The following is a 17183-nucleotide window of genomic DNA, read 5'->3' on the forward strand; positions in this document are numbered from 1 at the left end:
GCTTCCGATCAGTATTATTAATGCATAATTGATATTACAACTTAATCTTGACTGAACCCTTCGGGTCACACCCATAGCAATGCACGTACGAACCGACTCGACGAATTAATTCAGAAGAAATGGATGAGTCACCCGAGTATTAAATATTTAGACGTCAGAAATTCGAGCTTAGAACTTCAAAACCGAGCGCCGAAAGTGGAGTCAAAATAGTAAATGACGAGACACGCAAATAATAATATATCCACAATATTTCCCAAAATACCCCTAGCATTGAAATGCCCCGAGCATCCGAGTGCTATGGGCATAATGCGCAAGCATGGTGGCTAGCATGCGCACCATGCCGAGCCAAGGCTGGCTGGCTGGTGCGTGCTAGCGCACCATGGGTAGCAGCAGCCGCAACCACAGAACCAAGGGCAGAAGCTGCTAGCAGCCCGCACTTGGTGTGCGCGACATGCTAGCAGCAGCCAGCACTTGGAGAGCGTGGCTTTCTAGCCGCAGCAGCAGGCCGCATCTCCAAGTGCGGGGCTGGGCTTAGGCACGAGTAGCTAGGGCCAAAGCATATGGGGAAGCATGTGGGGTGAGGGACATGTGGCATAAGGAGAAAAAGGAGTGGGGAGCAAGTATGGTCCCCCTACTCTCCAAGTGATCCTCACTTCCCTTTACATGTATTAATGACACTTGTAGATTTATTATTTGTTTGCTTATTTATTTTATTTTAACTTTAAAATAAATTGTGGCATTTCATGATCCCACATTGATAGGATAGAAATTCCCACTCTCACTCTTCCCTACAAATACCCACCTTGGGTTTTTGGGAAGAGTGCTTGAGTAGGAGTTCAATAGAGCATCGCATTTGCAAAAACTCTTAAACTCATATAATACTCGGGTTTCGGTCAGACCTCGCTAACCTTGAGGTGACAGACCTAAAAGTCGGTAGTAGTTTTTGCGGGTGGATCTCCGTTGGAGGCTCTCGTGTTTTCGGGGCTAAGCTTTCAAGTAAGAGCCCATTCGGTTCGGAAGAAGCACGCTCTAAAGGTATATTTCCTATTTCGCCCTTCGTGTTTATGTGTTATGCTTTTATGATTTTATTTATTGCAAGTGGATCCTTGGCTCGGGTTTTTTCCGCGGTGAGTCGAACTCACCAAACCCTAACAGAAACCTCTCTTCCCCTCCCTGTCCCCATTTTTGTCCATCCTCCCTGCCCCAATTCCAGCCCTACCTCCCCGGGCTCCAGCCTTGAAACCCACCTAGCAGCCCTTCTGGAACCACCCCTAGCCCCCGAAACCCACCCCATAGCCACCTGAAACCTACCTCGCAACCACTTCCTTATAACCACAAACCACTCCTAAAGAGTCTTATCCATTTTGCCCACCCTGAAACACTTTCCCCTCCCTAAAATGCATGCACCCCCCTGTAGACACCTAAATTTTGCCTCTTGTCCCTAAAGGAAGTGCGATGATGTTACAAAAACTCGTTCTTCATGCTAGATCAAAGTTGAAGTGTTTATGGACTACGAAAAGTATTGTGAATTAAGTTAAAACTCGTATTTGAGACCAAGTTATCTTAGACCCTTGTCTGATTAATAATTAGGCCTAAAATGTGTTCATACATGTTTAAACTTGATTAATAACGGCCCCAAATGCGTCAAATGCAATGATTGGATCCAATGGAACCTACATTGTTGAAAACCGAGCCAAACAGATAAATCAACCATAAAATTCCCGTGTAAAGCCTATACATATGGAAATCCCTTTCAAAGAGATTTCCAACGGTATATTATAAGCCCAATTTCGAGCCTACACGGAAAAGTTATGATCAAAACACTAAACCGGGCCTAAAACCAACACCCTTGCACTCCAACGGCTATAACTTTTGATCCATAATAGATTTTGACCTAAGTCTAATGGCATTGGAAATCAGACTTCCAGAGCTTTCCAATGATATCTCACACGCCTAAATCCAACTTCGCAATCAAAAGTTAAGGACGTTTTAAAAACGTGTTTTCGTATAAGGCAAACCGCAAACCAGCGCAACTCAATAAGTTGCGCGCGCCACCTGACGGCGCGGCTCTAAAACCCTAAACCGAGATTCCTACGCCTATAAAAAGGGGTCTTCGCACAGCTCTAAAGACACAGAAAATCAGAATTAAAATAACCCTAAATTTCTGAAACCCCTAATCTCTCAAACCCTCTTACTATCATACTACTTTTCCCTCTTTCTTCCCAACTGATCTTCAACCCTCATCCATCCATTGAAGCTCTTGAAGGTACGAAGAAAAAAAGAATGTCCATAAATGCATTAAACGGAGATTTAACATAAAAGAAGAACGGTTAGTTTCCTGAGCACTTAGATAAATCACTTTTATTTATTGTTTAAATAACTTTAATTGATTAATTAGTGTTGTTTGATCACTTTAAACAAACTTTTAATTAATTAATTCATATAGTATTCTTTTGTTGATCAAGACTAGAATTTGATAATTAATTGTTGTTTTATCACCTAAGACCAGGCGAATATTGTTTATTTCTTGTTCTTTTCACGAATTTGATTAAATAAGAATAACGACTTTTGCAATGTAATTCCTACAAGATTAACGCGTGTAAATAAAATCAACTAATATATTTTTAGGTATCACGTTGCATATATTGTTTGGTAATGAAATTGTGCAAAGGAAGAGCTAGTAGAGGCCGCACTAGGGCTAGGATCGCGATTCCCCTCTAAAGGGAACGTTATCTTGGTACCCTCGCTCCCGAACTCATTTCTGGTTTATGTAGACCAATTTGGGCATGGGTAAACTTATGATTCATGCTAAATATCCCTTGAACTTTTCTTGGGAGAAAGGCATGAACAAGGTTTTTGGGTTTTCCTAAAACTCATTGGCAACTCCTGCTTGTTCCTTACAAAAAAGCGTGTATGATAGAATCATTTCTAATTCAAGGTCCCCCAAACAGTCAGGAATTTAAATCCTAATACACCCTAACAAGTGTAAAGTCCTAGGCTTTAAAGGGCCATAGGCATCTAAGGATAAGGATCCCCTACGATGGGCATCTAAGGATAAGGTCCCCCAAACAGTCAGGAATTCAAATCCTAATGCACCCTAACAAGTGTAAAGTCCTAGGCTTTAAAGGGCCATGGGCATCTAAGGATAAGGATCCCCTACGATGGGAACACCCTCCTTACAGTGGCGACTCCACTGGGGACTTAGAGGTTACAAGATTAGTTCGTAGTTATGGTCCAAGGTTTCTAACACCAGGTTGCATATGGGTTATAACGAGAATTAACTTGGATAATCTCTAGTTAGAGAGCAAGACTTGAATGCATAATATCTTCCTTTGCACAAAAGTAAAAACCAAACAAGCAACATTGCACCATGCATAAGTATAGCACACTTAAACATTGGGGATTGGCTCATTGACTAGGGGTTGCCAACACTAGGCTTCTACCCCGAAATCAATAACAATCATCTCACCCATATCGCCAACAAAATGTTGGGAGGACGATGTCATAGGTCAACTCATTGAGTGATTGATTTGTGCATCCTTTCTTAAGATATGGTACCTTGGACACCCAAGCCTTTTTGACCTTAGAATGGCAATACGTGAATCTTGACTTGTGGCATGCTTTATGTGACTACATGAATATGTGCTTCGTGTCTAATCTAACTAATTCCAACTTGTTACCTAGAGATATTAAAAAAATTCGCAAAAATAATTGTGGTTCGACCAAAAAATAAATAAATGTCGAACCTACCAGGTGGCACGCGCAACTATCAAAGTTGCGCGCGCCCTCCACGCGCAAGTTTAGAAGTTGCGCGCGGCACTCCCGCGCAACATTGTGTCTTGCACGTGCCCACTGTTCAAAGTTGACTTTGACTCGTTATGAGCAATATCATACGGAGAAATTGATACTACCGCTTCAAGGTTAATCGTTAAGTAAGTGCTAAAAATATCTCTTTGGGCTAACAACGTTGTCTAACTTTTACTTTGATTGTCTTTTTATTTTCGAAAAATCCAAAACATGTTTTTTATCGTTCTCCTTGCGTTTACGCAAAAAAAAAAAAAAAAAAAAAAAAAAAAAAAAAAACGCCTGTGGCTATGCTACTCTAGAAGTTGCACTTTCCACCTTAGCGCAAGACGAAAAATTGCGCACGATATTATTTGATTATGATGATTCGTTTACGTACTTTATAATCAAACTAATGACATTACATCTTATGAGGTTCGTCATTAGAAGTTCGCATCCCTTAATAGGACGTCATCAATATGTTTATTCTTAAACGTGCCTATTTTCGTGTACATCATTATTTTTAGTTGTAATTGGTCAACCTTGATTTAAGAGTATTTACCTCTTCTGTGGTTTAAAAAAGAAAATCCCGAGAACTTCACTTGGGATGATTGCCTCACACAAAAAAGAGAGAAATAGAACGAAAAAAAAAAAGAAATATCGTTCTTAAAGATAAAAAAGAAAAAAGAAAAAAAAAGAAAGAGTATATGATACAAAAAAACACTCCATAAACAAAAAGAAAAAAAAAAAGAGAAAATAATGAATGATAAAACCGAGAAAATGATTTAATTATTTCTTGTATTTTACATTCTGAGGCCATCATTCTTTGTAAGCAGATAATAATATATTATCCTTTAAAGATGAGCAATATGAGAATCATAATTAAAAAAAAAAACGGTATTGATCTCTATTGTAATCTAAATGATCAACAAATACTATAGTATATTTGATCATTTTAAGGAGTGTGTTCGGGTCGGTTAATATTTCTAAAAATTTGATGCGCGCTTTCAATCCAACTTTCTTCTCTTTCTGTAACACCCATTTGTGTCTCCCCAAAACCAAACCCAGTGATGAATGTCTTTCACGTCGAACCATAATCGACTGAGGTGAAAGTGGTTGAAAGTCAAGTGTTGCGGTTTAGTTTTATTAAAATTCTCTTCTCTCTATTTTTGAAAATAACTCTATTTATTTTAAAATATCCAAACCGGTTTAGTTTGGTCCATAATTAAGGTCCAATAATAGTGTAGTTGGATGGGGCTTGAAGAGACCTTTCCAACGATATATTATAAGCCCAATTCCGATGAATATTGAGGAAGTTATGGCCAAAATACTAAACTGGGCCCGGTTAATTATTTACATACGGCCCAATGATCTAGAGGAGGGCCCAATATTAATTATTATTCCTAAAATCATTAGGATTAATCATAATTTTCTAGAAGTTGCTAGAAGGTTCTTTTTAATTCTAATATTATTAGATTTAATAATTATTTATTTTTAAAATAGACTTTTATTTGGAATAAAACATTATTATATTATTATTATTATCTCAAAAATACGTATTTTATCTTCTGTACGGATTTCGTAGATCAAGTTGATTAAAGATCGGATTCCGCGTGGAGAAAACGCGCTAATACAGGTTGTCGCCAAACGACAAGTATGTCGCCTCGCGACAGACCCTGTCGCCTCGCGATAGAGTCGATTCCTGGCGACAGCGTGTAGTTTTATTCCTTATCAAATTCTGTATTTTTTCGGGACTATTTTCCTTATAAATGGGGTCCCGAATCTCTGTTTTCATGGATCAACTATCAATTCTCCCAATCAATTCTCTCTATCAACTTTCATCAATTCTTACTATCAATTCTCTTTATTCTCTCTCTAAGCAGAATTACTTAATTCTTATTTTCTCTCTCTCTTTCTAAACCAACCTTTCAAATACAATTCCGCATTCACAAGACTTAGAATCTCTTAGCCAAGTTCGAAGTTGCCTTCGCCCTAGACGTGAAAGGTTGATATTTTCTGAGGGTTGTTTGGTCCAAAACTAGTCAAAACTTTATTGAATTTGATTTCAATTTGATTATTTAGTTATTCTTTATTGATTTTCATTGAAGTTTACTAACTTGTGTATTTTGTTATTAGAAAGAGGTACGAGGCTTCAAAGTAAGTAGATTAGCTTACTCTCTATTTCTTTCACAATGTAGAAAGCATGTTTATTATTGATTAATTCCTAGTATCATGTTAGGATGTTGTTTATTGATTCCTAGTATCATGTTAGGATGTTATTTTATGCTTTCTAGTATCATGTTTAGGGTGCCTTTAATCCTTTCTAATATCATGTTAGTGCCATGTTAGGTTTAAAGCCTCGATCTTTATTGTTTAGTGACATGCTAGGAGTTGTTATTGATCTTGTTAGTATCATGCCTAGGATCTTGCTATTATTGTCAAGCTTTATTATGCCTTATCATGCTATTATATCATTATCATTATTGTTCATTATTATGTTGCTTGATATTATTTATTTTATTGTTATTGCTTGATCACACCTTTTATGCATGCTTAAAGGGAATTTGTACTTGAAATCATGCTTAATAAGATAATTATTAATTTGATTTAGGCTAATGTGATTTTAATTCAAGTGATCGCCAATAATAGTCTTATTTGTGCATTAATATTCAACCAACATAGATTAAACAGGTTAGGTTTAATATAATGTTTGTATGTTATTCGAAAAGCGCGCATGAATACGAGCAGAACAAAGTAGAGGCCTATTTTATAGGGCGGGTCCTTTCTTTTGTAGATTGGATTCGTACCCTCATCCCCGGACCCTGTTTGGTTCAAGACCTTATGGAGTTGATGGTCCTTTTGGATTGTCTTTTGGGTTTACAAGTTCCTAAAACTTGTTGGCGACTCTTTTGCTCTCTTTTCTTTCCCTTTGGAACGCCACCATACTTAAGTGTATGATCACAGTGGGGTTCAAGTTTGGGATCATAATGCTTGAAATATTCCCTACACTTTCTCTTCTACCTTTTTCGAAAACAATTCATTTCAAGTAAAATCCTTAGATGATTACCTTGTTGAAGTCAACACAAATCATGACATTCCATTAATGATTGTTCGTGAATTTTTTGACATTCTTCATCAACAAACTTGCTTAAATTGAATTCGTATTACAAGGATAAAAAAAGGAAAGGTAAAACAATCATTTTGACTTTGGTTCATTGTTTGAATGCTTAGCAGAAAAGGTTTAAGTGAATGCGCTCAATTTCTCGTGACACACATTACTAGGTCATATTCCACATTCGCATACTAGTCCAATCATGGGTGACAAAGCAGCATTGGAGAAACTTAGACAGGAACTCCAAAACCTAAAGGCCCTATGAAAAGAAGAAGCCCAATTAAAGGCTTATAAAAAAGCAGAAAAGCCTAAAATAAAAGCTGAGAAATAAAAGAAAAAACTCTGCAAGAAAAAGCAAGAGCCGAAAAGCTAGAGGCCTTGGAGAAACTTGTCCTTCGAGCTAGCTCAAGGGCTAAGTATTTCAATTATGAGCTTGCACCATAACCTAGTGGCCAAACTCTTCCAAAAAAGTTCTTGACAACGGATTTATCAACCATTAAGATTACGAACAATCCTAATTCTCACTTAATGAGCTTTATTGGAATTATAGCATTGAAAGGGGTTGAGTAAAGTCTATATACATGTACTTTTCCTTTTTCATTGGACCCAACTGCTAGATCATGGTTTTATAACCTTGATGCAAAATAAACTTCCACTTGGAGTGATGTTGTATAAGTGTTTTTTAACCCAGTAGGGAGATAACATCGAGCTCACAAATACCTTGCGCGATCTTGAATTGCTTAAGCAAGGGGGAGAAGAAGGCCTCATTGACCTCTTTTCCAGGTGGCGATCAAAGGTTGCTCTTCTTTCACAAAGACCTCCGGATCATGAACTTGTCCTAAATTTCATAGACAATATGTCTCCACCATACAAGTGCCATTTACAATACCTTGGGAACAATAAAGGGACTTGATAAATGAAACCATGAATCATACATATGGACTAGATTTTTAAAGAGGATTTCACCTACGTCGGAAACGGACAAAGCTCGAAGATGCAATCTCAAGAAGTTGTCAACAATTCAAGATAAAGCATCCTAGGTCTTGTTTTGTTTCTTTTCTTTGTTTTTTATGATAGACTAAGAGATTCATGCTGTCGAATCTATTTATTTTGTACTCTCATTAATTAATGAATAAAAAATATATTTTCAAGTACGTCTATCCTGTGCTCTTTTCAATCTTTTTATTGTTATTGGCTCGAATTAAATGCAATACACACATACATACAGGCAATATCAAAAGGCATACATACTCAACACTTTAAGAATCTTGATAATCTTTGGCTTACTAGATTTATCAAATGAAAAGAGGCCCATCTTTGGCCCACAAAGAAAGGATATGATGATTTCACCAACACAGGAGGCAACTTGAAACTCCACAAAGATAATCCCATGTTCTAAACCTTAGAGAAAATCCATCTTCTTGGCAGCCCTTTTGAGCCTCGTCAATTGAGCCTTAGTTATTCAACCTACATTATTCCATACCTTGGGATGGGAGTGGTGCAAAGAGATATAAATAGAAAATTGGGGGAACGAAACATAAGAGGGGGACACAAAGTTAGTCTAAACCCAAAAGGAAAGATCCAATGCAAAAGAAAAGAAAAAATCGTTCGAAACCCAAAATAAGACTTGTCAAAAAAAAAAAAAAAAGAGAGGATAAGGAATAGGCACCTAATGTAGGATGTTGTCACACAAAGCAAAAGGTTTTAATTTGATAAGCACCAAAAGTAAGGGATTTTGGGAGTATACTTGAGCCTATCCATTCTTCATTACCCCAAGCCTAACCACGTTACAACCTTGGAAAGGCCCTCCTTGAGGTAGACCATAACCATGTACCAAAATCATCATTCCATGAAAACATGGCCAATTCTAGGGCTTTGCACATATAGACCTACTATTGAGTAGTCATGCCCATATATAAAATGCATAAAGTATTGAGTTATGATTACAAAAATTATATTAAAAAAAGGAAATTTTGACATTTGCTACCAGGGAAAACACCTCGCTTCACATTTGCTACCGGTTTAAAAAAAATTTTAACTTTACTACTACCTAAATCAGAATTTGTTAAATGTTACTACCCGATGCCTTACACCATTACTATTTCAGTTAGAGGGGCCCAACCACCGTTCAGCCACCCTTCCATCCCCAGCCACCTTCCCTGCCAGCCCCCCTCCTAGCTCCTGCTGCCAGTGGCCGGCACCAACCCCCCTCCCTTTTCCCCTCCTTCCCTTTCCCCCACCTATGCAGCCAACCCCCCTCCCTTTTGACCACCGCTGCCGCCTGTGCTTGTTGCTGCGGCGGTGCTACTGTTGCTGTTGTTGATTTAGATTCCCAGTTGAAGCCATCCTTACCAATTCACAAACACAAACACAAAAAATCCCCCTTAAAATTAAATTAAATAAAAAATTAATTGTAAATTAATTCACAAATTATACAAATGAATAACACAAATTTACTAGAGTATGAGGAGAGAGAAAGCACAAATTACACGAATTAACTAGAGTACAAGGAGAGAGAAAGCACTACTCTACCATGAGCTCCAATGATGGAGGAAAAACAAAGCAGCGAACAAAAGATTTGGGAAGATAAAATCACAATTACTTGCAAAATCAGGCAGCCACGCACCTAACAATTGCAGCAACCGCCACCACCATCACAACCCACCTCAAGCCACTGCGAGCAGCACACCACCGCCATCAATTTATCACAACTCGCAACCAATTTCTGATCACAACCCGCAATTGATAATCGCCACAAATTTCGCAGCTAATCAATTTGGGAGTATTTCGGTCAAACAGATTTGGGAGTTCTTTGTTGTTGTTTGATTTGGGAGTGAATTCAGCAACAGGGGGCGGCGAAGGAACTGGAGGAAGAGGTGGAAGAGTTGCCTAAAGTTGGTGTTTGGCAACGGCGAACCTCCGTGTAATTGCCATTGTTTGGGAATCGCTGGCGGGGGGAGGGGGGTGGCTTAGTGGTTGTTTCTTATTTAATTTTTTTCTTTTAATAAACTTAACAGAATCGTAACGGATTCCGTTAAGTGGTAGTGAAATTTAACAAACTCTGATTTAGGTGGTAGCAAAGTAAAAAAAAAAAAAAATTAACCGGTAGCAAATATGAAGCGAGGTGTTTTTCCTGGTAGCAAATGTCAAAATTTTCTAAAAAAATAAAATGATTTGGGTGATTTTATAGCCATTGGCTTGATGACACCATTTTAGTAAAGCAATCGAATCAAATTAAATTCGATGTTTTCCGTATTTTTTGCCAAGAAAAATGAGATGACTATCACTCTAAAAAAAAAAAATCATCTTGTTTTCTTTTAATAATAGGGCTATTTATTACCAAGGTAATTCAAGTTCTATATACATTGCCTAGAAATAAAAAGAGTTAATATAATAAATTGATTTGATATATCGACAGCCTCGACTTCAACTATAGATGTCTTTTACAACTCTTGAGAATTGGTCTTCTTACTTATATATCCGCCTGCGTGGGATATCTCCATCTTCTCTAAGCGAGGAACATTGATTGAACATGATCGCTACATGAAAAAATGATCGTTATCGCTATCACACATATTAACGTATACCTCCCTGCCAAGTCATCACGATGATTCAAATATTAAGTCAATAATCCTTGCTTTTCGAAAACATGTCTAATTCTCTTTCTTTATTCTTCAATGGGAAAGTTGGATTCCCCTTTCTTTTTATACAAATCCATCTTTTTGTTCATTTCTTTTTTAGGGGGTAAGTCGGGATGATCCCTCCCATTTGGCAACTAAAATACTTGAAAAGTAGTATAATTTTTTTGCTCTTTGCCTCAAACTGGGGGCTAAAAAGCCTGGACATCCCCACTTCATTCTATTTACAGATTTGAACACGTTATTTTTGCTGCGAAATCAATGTCATGCAAAGCTTATTATGAACTATCTTAATAACTTTAAAATGACAAAAGGTAGAATACCACTTCCTATTATTTGACCAAGATAATTAATTATGTTGCTTGATCAAACAATTCATGATAAACATATGCAATATTCCATAAATTAAATATACAAACCTTGGGGCTTCAAATAAACATGAGAAACACCCCTAGCATATGTATACATGAATTCCAAAAGCCACCTAAACTCTACGCTTGGGGGCTTCAAATTAAAAATATAGGCCTCATCTCAACTTTAATTTTGAAATGAGACCATATTTTGGAAAGTGATTCGAATGATTTCATAAATTATTCTAACACTCCATCAAACCTAAGTTTGGTAAATATTCATTTTCAAACTAAGGCACTTTTTAATTGGAAGAACTTCACTTTCAATTATCAAAGTATGACAATGATGACAAACACTAAAAGGGAAAGATTACAAAAATAGATATAAAAGTTTGCTCACATTTTCATATCTTTGTTGAAATAAGTTGTGAACTACAACTTACCTTCATTAATCTTGGACAAAAAAGTCACACTCAATTACGAGCTAGACTTTTCTTTCCATTTTGGGTCCAATTTTGAAAACAATATGATTATGTATTTTGCCTACTATAAAAGTTGCATTTTTGGGTCCAGCGAATATTGGCTAAGGGATGGTAAACGAACCACCTACAAGACCAAAATCAAAGATTGATAAAAACAAAGAAAATATTTGATGTTCTAAATCAACTTTGAGAATAAAATCACCACAATGATCTTTACAAATGTTTAGACATTAGGTAAGATTACTAAACCTTAAACACAATTGTTTTTGGTTTGTAAACAAGCAAAGATCTAACTTGCTTTCTTAAACATGACTTTGACTTAAATGCAGAAGCCAAACCTTTGCTTATTAAAGTGTTTGTTTAATATTAAGGGGAGAAAAGTTATGCATCAAGGGAGCCAAATCCTAATAAACCCATGATCAAAAATAAATGATGACCAAACATCTCCAACATACTCAACTCCAACAAAAATTCAACAAATACAACTCCAATCATAATAAACAATCCCAACACTTACAAATTCACTCATAAAAATATAATAATGTATTTCATTGTTTAGCTTCTATTACATACTCCCTCCGTTTTTAAATACTTGCTCCATTTTCCTTTTCCGGTCGTTTTTAAATACTTGCTCCATTTCCTTATTTGGAAAACTTTTACAATATTTAATTAATTTCTCTCACCTAGTGGACCCAACATATATCATTTTTTAATAATTCATATTTTCTCTCCTCCAATTCTCTCCACTACTTTTACTTTATATAATTTTTTATTCTTCCATCCACCCTAGTACCTCCATATTTCATTACTTTGTCCAATTTCTCCTAAAACTCCGCGCATGGAAAAATGGAGCAAGTATTTAAAAACGGAGGGAGTAGTTAAGAATAAGGGCCAGTTCACATTTACTGAATTGAGCTGAACTGAATTAAACTGAACTGATTGGACCTGAACTGAACTGAACTGATTGGATCTGAACTGAACTAAATTAAGCTGAAATGAATATTTTATGAGAGAGGGAAATTAAGAGCTGAACTGAACTGAACTGATTGGAGCTGAACTAAACTGAATTAAGCTAAAATGAATATTTTATGAGAGAGGGAAATTAAGAGCTGAACTAAACTGATTGGAGCTGAACTGAACTGAACTGAACAGAATAGAACTGAACTGATTGGAGCTGAATTGAACTGAATTGAAATTAAGTAAATATGAACAGACCCTAAATCCTGTTGTAATTAACGTATGTAGTACATATAATGTGTTTCCTAAAAAAAATACTCCATAGGTCATAAATTATGTAAAGAAATATTAATTTTTAAGTTTATAATTGTCAATATATATGTTGTTTTATGGAAAGATACATTTAATCTTACATTATACTTTTTACGTAATTAGTACCTTAAATATGTAAAATATTTGTTTTTTAAATATATAAAAAAAAAAACCTAAGGACACACCAGAAGATGCCACGTGTCATAGCTGGTGTGTCTTTTAGTATATATTATTGATTTTAATGTAGTTTTTTGCCAAAAAAGGAAGTGTAACACTTGTTAAAACACATCCGGATTTGGTAAGTGTAACACTTATTAAAACACGGAGGGAGTAATTAAAAATCAACTTTTTGTAAAAAGAATAATTTTATAAATTAAAGAAAATCCTAACCAATCACAATGCGACAAAATGTTTGGTTTTAACCTTTTAAATGGGTTGTCAATTTTTTGTTCCATTTTGAGTAAATAGATTTCAAAGGCTGTGTTATTTTGAGATAATCAAATGGTGGTTCAAATATTGGGATATTAGTGAAAGGTCGTTTTATTTTTGGCAAATTTTCCCTACAATAATGACAGTGGGGTTAATGACGGAACAAGGGACATCATTTCTGGTCACTTAGATTGTAGATAGCTCGTGCTTAATTCTCAAGGAATAGAAGACATAGTTGGGTGGGGGGTGGGGGTTGGGGGGAGCTGGGAGTTGAAGGATATTAACTATTGCTTAGCCATAAGTTAAGAAAAACATATCATGTGGCATCTTTTTAGAATTAGTTCAATCAATAGTATTATTATATTTAATTTATATATTTTTTCTAATTGAAAGTAAAAAAATACAAAAGGTTTTGTGTGAGACCGGACTCACGTGAGACCGGGCTCAATAACAAAAGTTTAACAAAAAGGTGTGGGCTAACTAAACCCGATCGCGAGACCTGCAACACCAAATACATGACATGATAGTAATATTCTAATACCTGACAATAATATTAGGCAAATTTGTCAAAAAAAACCTTTTAAAAGCACCATTTTGCGAAAAAAAAACCTTTTAAAAGCTTTTTGGTTAAAAAAAACCACCACATTGATTTTTTTTGCGAGAGGAAACCTATTCCCCTAATCAACCTCTAATCAACTTAATTAATTTCTAAATTCTTCTAATTAACCTCTAACCCACCAAATTACTAAATAATTAGATTTAATTAATATATACAAAAAAAACCACCACCCCCTCCTTCCTTCTTCCTTCCTCCATCCCCTTACTCCTCCTTACTCCTTCCTCCTCCCATGGAATCAACCCCTCCCCCACTGGACTCGCTGCCGGATCCCCCCAACTCCGACGACCTCCTCTACCGCCAGACGACCCTCCCTTTCCCCCTAATCACATCCCAACAACCATCTCCTTGATTTTGAAAACCCAAGAAAATTAATTTGGGGGTTTTTTTTTATTTGTGCATCTTATTTGCAATTGATGCTTGTTTTAGCTTTGATTATGTATGTATGTGATGCTAGGGTGTTTTAGAAACAAATTGGAATTGATTTGGACTTGATTTGAGCATGTTTAAGTATATAAGATCCAAAAATTCGAAGGGAGGTGGTGGTCACCAACGGGAATTAGCGGGAAAGGGATGGTCCACCGGCGGTGGAGGTAGGTCGCCTGAGCCCGGAGGTGGGGAGGATCTGGGCGGCTGGTCCGGTGGGTGATGGGGTTGCTTGAAAGGGAGGGGGAAAGGAAGGAAGAAGGGGAAGGGTGGTTGGTTGGTGGTTAGGGTGGTGGTTAGGGTGGTGGTTCTATTTTATCTATAAATTAAAAATAATTATTAAGTAATTGGGTGGGTTAGTGGTTAATTATAAGAAATGGGATAAAATTAGAGTTTATTAAGTTAATAAGAGGATAATTAAGGAAATAGGTTTCCTCTCGCAAAAAAAATGAATTTGGTGGTTTTTTTTAACCAAAAAGCTTTTAAAAGGTTTTTTTTCGCAAAAGGGCGCTTTTAAAAGGTTTTTTTTGACAAATTTGCTTATACATGACACTAATATTTTAATACTTGACAATAATATTCTATTACATGACAATAATATTCTAATACCTGACAATAATATTCTTATACATGACACTAATATTTTAATATTTGACAATGATATTCTAATACATGAAAGTAATATTCTAATACCTGACAATGATATTCTAATACATGAAAGTAATATTCCAGTATCTGACACTAATATTCTAATACATGACACTAATATTCTTATACCTGACAATAATATTCTAATTCCTAACTAAAATGGTCTTATTCCTGATAAAAATTATCTTATTCCTTACTAAAATTATCTTATTCTTGACTAAAATTTTCTAATTCCTGACAAATATAAACAATATTTATATTAATCTAATACTGACAATACTAATCTAATACCTGACAATAAATATTTAATACCAAACAATAAACATTTAATACCTGACATTATTTTCTCCTTCCCCACTAACCTCTTCTTCCATGACTACAATATTTTTCTCTCCTCATTACATCATTGGAAACCCCTCCAAATTGGGATTTCTCACATTAAATCAAATTGGAAGTGGGCAACGAGAATACTTCTCAGTCTCAGAGAAGATTCTAGAATGAAACATTGGAGTATAAGCAGAGCTCCATACTTGCAGCAAAGCATCCTAAACGAAAGCTCAGAGCAATCAACCATGGGAGAAACTATCAATTTAGGTCGACCCAACTTCTTCTAATGGGCCCAAGCCCGACACTGTGAGTTGGGATTTGTTGGAAGAAATTTTTGAAGAGCTTAAGTAGCCTACAGCTTTTATTAATTTCATATACGAAGTCCAATCAAATCAGTGACAATCGGGCGATCTGTCACCCAACTTACTTAAACAACCTAAAGGCGGTAGCGTGTGGTTAGAGTAGCCATGAATGAGAGCTTTGGAAGTTGAACAATGTGATGGTTATGGCGGAGGAGAGAGAATCTCATTATCAGATCATTGCTTGCCAGCAGTTTCTTGTTGCGGGGGAAAGCAGCGGTGGTGGAGGAAGAAGGTGTAAGTGGGTAACGAGGTGATAATGGTTGGATTTGGATTTTAGCGAGAGTTGGTGAATGATTGTGTTGTGAGTGTTGGTGGCGGACTCATGGTGAGTCTGTCTCACCCAAAACTTTACCAAAAACCATATTGATATTTAATGGTATGCATTGTCAAGTTCGATAAATAAAATGGGTAAATTAAAAAACAACGGAGGATATATTTAACAACGTATTCTATGAGAAAATTTAATTTGTTTATACTACATTAGTAAAAAAAAAAAAAATTATAGTCAAAGTTAATAAATATACAATGAAAATAGTCAAATGTGCCAATTATTCAGAGAGTGATGAATTGAAGTAAGAGAGATAAGAAGTATGAAATAATATTGGGAAAAAAAAAGAGAGAAGTAGAAGCATATGTTTTTTTTTTTAACTTAGGGATGAACGGTAAACATTAAAGAATACTCCCTCTATCCCTTTTTTTTTCACTTTCCATATTGAGGTGTCCATTTTATTTTGCTCCATGCCATTTTTATAACCTCTATTTTCCTCTCACAAACAATATTTTAGGTCCACTATAATTCGCTCTTATCAACTTTACCCAAACTAATAAAGTAAACATACATCTATGACCTATGGGCAAAAATAAAGGGACGAAAGGAGTAGTTTAGATTATACACATTAATACGAAAGTGAAATGCTAGATACCATCATCAAAATTGATCAAACCGCCATCATGTCAAGCAAAGAGACTTTCTTGCCCTTACTAATTTTTTTCCATTCATTTTCTAATATTGTCCATCAACTACATCCAAGTCAACCACCACCTATCAGGACACCGATAAGACCTACACCACCACGTCGACCACCACAACCCACAACCACTGCGTCAACCACCACCTTCTACACCGGACATCCACAACGTCGACGAAAGTCTACAAGAGATGGATGGTGATCAAGGTGGCTTGTCAGAAAACTTACCGGAAATGCCACCGTCAGCTTTTCAACAGGTACGACAATTTTCTGATGATTTAAATTCAAAATATTGACTGGAGAAACCGCTGGCTGATGGCGGTCAACTAGCAACCGATTGCATAAAATAAACAAAAATCGGAAGAAAAAAAAACGAAAATTGGAAAACTTACCTCCTTTCCACCTAATATTTTCGCGTCGCCGCCACCTTCCTCTGCCACCACCAGTTGCTAGTAACCTCTTCTATGTGGTTATGGTTGTTGTGTGGAAAAAGGTTGGTGGTTAGGCCGTTAGGTATTTAAGGAGAGAGAGAAAAAAAAAAAAAGGGAGAAAAAATGAGTTAGAGTTTAGTAAGGGCAAGATTGATACTTTGCTTGAAATGATGACGATTTTAATAAATTTAGATGGTGGTATTTAAGAGCATACCTAATGGATGACCCAAAAATCTTGGTCATGGACTATTGTATAATTTCTATCTCTTTCCACTCATCTATGACCAAGTCACATGACCAACAATGACCAAAAACTCCCAATGGTTGCCCAAAATAACTTTG

This window comes from Chenopodium album, chromosome 25 (genome assembly GCF_948465745.1).
Source record: "Chenopodium album chromosome 25, dcCheAlbu1.1, whole genome shotgun sequence".
Classification (NCBI taxonomy): domain Eukaryota; kingdom Viridiplantae; phylum Streptophyta; class Magnoliopsida; order Caryophyllales; family Amaranthaceae; genus Chenopodium; species Chenopodium album.